The following is a 4,121-nucleotide window of genomic DNA, read 5'->3' as shown; positions in this document are numbered from 1 at the left end:
CATAAAAGCAGTCGAGAGTTCTAACTCCTCTCGTTTTTGAATATTACGCTCGCGAAGCTCCGTGACCTGACGCTCTCTTTCAGCTAGGTCCCGCTCCATCGCTTCTCGACGAGCCACTTCTGTAACTTGAAGGCCGGCCAAGGTTGACATAATCTGTGGTTGAAGCTCTCTGCGACCCAAGGCTTCAAAGTGCTGTAACTGTTCTTCTAAACGAAGAATAATCTCTGAACAACGCTCGAACCACGGAGTGTTTCCCACACTTCTAACTCCATTTAAGCCTGCCTCCAGAAGAGGTCGGAAGGAGTTAAAAGTTCCCTGACCACTCACCACATATTCAATTACCTTCTTCGCGAGGCTGTTCAAATACACCAAAGAAATTTGAAGGAATTCAGGTGCGCCCGCGAGACTTGAAACAACACTCGGGGATACTCCCCTAGCCATTGAGACTGGTGCAGGAGATCCGGGTGCTGAAGCTGTAAAAGCAGTTGAAATATTCAATTGCGAAGGACTTGAGGTCAAAGCCATCATTGCCCTAGCCTAAGATGTGCTTGGCCGTGCCTCTGTTGGTGTAAGTGAAATCTTCATCAATCCTGCAGGCGAAGCAGCTGCTGTGGACGAGCAGGCAAGGGCTGCTCTTGCAGAGAAGCTGATGCCTGCATGAGCTGCGATTCCGAAGGAGGGGTTACAATGATAGTCCCGGGCAATGCTGCCGGTAAAGCAACTACCGTAGATGAGCCAGGCAAATGTTGCTCCTGCAAAGGAGCTGACACCTGCACAAGCTGATGCTCCGTAGGAGGAGAAGCAGTGGTGGTCTCGGGAGGAGGTGAATCTGCACGAAAAAAGGGTCGGAACGCGGAAAGAATGTGCGGAAGAATTCGAGGAAAACTAGGCTTACCGGAGATGTGAAAAGGAGTATAACCGGATGCTTTATCGGATGAGACCTTAGGAGTGTCATCAAAAGTAGTGATGTCATCCATGGAATCATGTCCTTCGTCATCTTCACCATCACCTGACACGTTGCCAACTTCAGCATCCTCAGTCCCTCGATCTTTATCAGCTGCCTCACCAGTTGAGGAGCCTTCATAATCCACTTCTTCTTCGTCATCACGTATAGCTGAAGACTCAAGAAGACTTGTGCCGGCTGCCAATTTGGTCATAAGTCCTGTTGTAGGACTAAGACCTAAACCGCTAGCCGATGGCATTAGTGCTGAAGGAGGAGGCGATAGATTCTCTTCACGGCCCTGTGATTCTAATGCAGGAGCCTTGGAAGGGTCTGCTGCTGGAGCAGATTCTGCATTTGTGGCCATTAATTCGCCCTCTTCATCCTCGGAGGGATGGTGAGAGGAAGCTTCACTCGATAAAGCCGGGTCATGCGAACGGAGCCTAGTTCTATGGGGCAGACCTGCAACCGAGGATTCACGCTCTTCTTCTTCTTCTGCAGCTCGGATAGCGTCAGCCATCAATTTTGATTTTTGTGGGCCTTTGCTAGGGGAAGACCCAACCATCAATTTCCGGCGGATCTGCTTATCGTATTGACCAACTTCGTCTGCCGAGAGTTTTCTCTTCCTAGCTGCCCTTGCTGTAGAAGAATCTACCACCCGGGGTTCCTCCACTGGAGCAGGTTTAGCCGCTTGCTCCTCTCCCTATCCAGTAGAAGGGTCCTCAATGGATAAAAACTCGTCAACCCCTCTCAAGCGGGATGTCTTTGACCCCCTCCTTGAAGCATACATACGCCTGATGTCTTTCAGACAAGACGTATTCAAATTGTAATTGGGAGTCTGAGAAGCGGCAAAGTACCAGTTGCAGAAGCTCATAGAAGTGTAAGAGTTAGGTGTTTTGTGGGGAAGCTTGAAGGTGGCTTTGGTACAACCTGTCACGGAATAGTACCAAGCCCTGGCCCCTTCATATAAGTTGCTCACAACTGAGAGCTGAGGTCGAGGGTTCCCAACATATAGTTGATCGTACCCAAATTGGTGAGCGAACCTGTAGGGTTGGTAGGGCTCAAGGAAACATTTGTCGCCTTGTCGGAAGATCAGGTAGCCTGGCCTAATAGAGAGGAGCCAATGAAAAACACCCCCGCTCAGCTGGGTGAATCCGTTAGGACCCGCCACGTCTTGATACTCTGCTCCATAGACCCCGCCTTCAAAATCGGGAAAACAACGAAAAATGTGGTAGTGGGTGTCTCGCGATAAGATCTGGCGAATTCTAACCATATAACTCCCCTCCCATTTTGCAGATTCTAGTCGTTGCACAAACGGGATGAATGAGTCTCCTGGGGAAGAGGCTGCACTCATTAGGGGAGGACAGTGAAGCACATACCAAGCCATCATATAAGTATAAGGCAATGGTATCCGGGGAATGGGAGTTTTGAAAGCCTTATTGCCACTAGACTCCACCTCTGTAACATCAATAAAATCCATGGCCAACTCACGCAGCCCGCTCTGCAAGCAACCTACCATGGCGTAAAGCAGGTTCAATGGCCTCCCGTGTGCTAAAAGAATAGCTGGGTAGATCACCTCAACAACGAGAGCATCAATTGGCCTGGTAGGAACGACGCACCTCTTGAGCCATAGCATCAAGAATCCAGCCAACAATGCCGTGTCTGAAATTAGAATCAGAGCTTGATAGTGGAAGCTTTCAAACTCCGTATGAGCCGGGAAAATATCTTCCTTGGCCTCGTTGGTATAATGGGAGGTAGCAGCGTCGATTCGGGCTTGAACCTCCTCCAGAGTGCTTGCAGACAATCTGGTCACAAAAGCTCCCTTATTAGTCAGGTTCTGGAATAAATACTCCGCCCAAGACACTTGTTTGATACCGCCTCCACGAGCCCCCGTCTGCTGCATACAAATGTGGAAGTGACACATGACTTCCCAGAGAGTGGAGTAAACTTCGGTGTTGGTCTTCTTTAAAATTTTAAGTTCCGTTGATCCCAGAACAAATTCTTCATATGGTAAATCCCCAAGAAGAAGACCTGAGACTTTATGCATCTCGTGAAGAGCGAAGCCTAACTCCCCCACCGGGGTGAAGAAAGTACAAGTCTCAGGATTGTACCTCTCTAATATAGAGAAGAAATGAAAATGGCTCTGGACGATCCCGAACTTAGTAGCCCGTACCGAAATCTTCAGGCCAGCTCGAGTAAGAGGTGCCTCCAATTCCTCCAGAACAAAGTTGGTCATCCGGGTCCACCACCCTGTCACCGGAGAATGAACCCACCCAGGAGTTCTAAATCCTTGTGCGGGAAATTCTCCTTTCTTCGCCATAAACTTCTTGACAAAAGTATTTGTCGGGCTGGCCACTTCACCAACCGGGTATTCTTTGGAGAATAGGCCTGGCCATAAAGTCGTCACCTGTTTGTTATAACCAACTGTGCGGACTCCTTGAAAAGTTAGAGTGCCAAGAACAACCCCATCTTGATCCTTGACAAGGCTCCAATCCATACGCCTTGGGATAGAAGCACATTGGAAATACGATAGGGGGAACATTCTCTCCATATTGGGCAGGAAAAGGTTACGGTCTCCGACTTTTCTCAGCCATTTGTAGTCCCCATCGTAAGCGACACCTGCTTCAAAGTCAACAAAATCCCCAAAAAGGAATCCTGGTTTGACTATTGGTTTACGGCTCAGGCTCTCAAGCTTAGTGTCCGTAACCAACATCCGAAGAGTTTCAGGAGAAGCCTGGGTGATCATTTCCACACGATTCTTCTCAGTAATCCTGAAAACCGGGAGTTCTTGGCGAAGATTAAATGTCATGTTTGGATCCACGCCGACTTCATGCCCAAAGTGATGGCGAAAAGGGAGAGGCTCGCTAGTATGACGCACTGCAAAATAAAGAAAAGAGTCAGACAATGCAAAGGTAAATCTAAGACGCGGAGATCGAACCTCGCGTCAAAAATCTTAGACGCGGAGATCGAACCTCACATCGAAAATCATAGACGCGGAGATCTAGCCTCGCGTCGAAAATCTCAGACACAGAGATAGAACCTCGCATAAAAAAAAAAAACTTAGACGCAGAGATAGAACCTCGTGTCGAAAATCTCAGACGCGGAGATAGAGCCCTGCATCGAAAATCTCGGACGTGGAGGTCGAACTCCACGTCGAAAATACCAAACGACGGAGTCCAGC

Source organism: Asparagus officinalis, chromosome 3, assembly GCF_001876935.1.
Source record: "Asparagus officinalis chromosome 3, Aspof.V1, whole genome shotgun sequence".
In the NCBI taxonomy this organism is placed as follows: Eukaryota; Viridiplantae; Streptophyta; class Magnoliopsida; order Asparagales; family Asparagaceae; genus Asparagus; species Asparagus officinalis.
Note: the sequence above shows the minus strand (reverse complement) of the source record.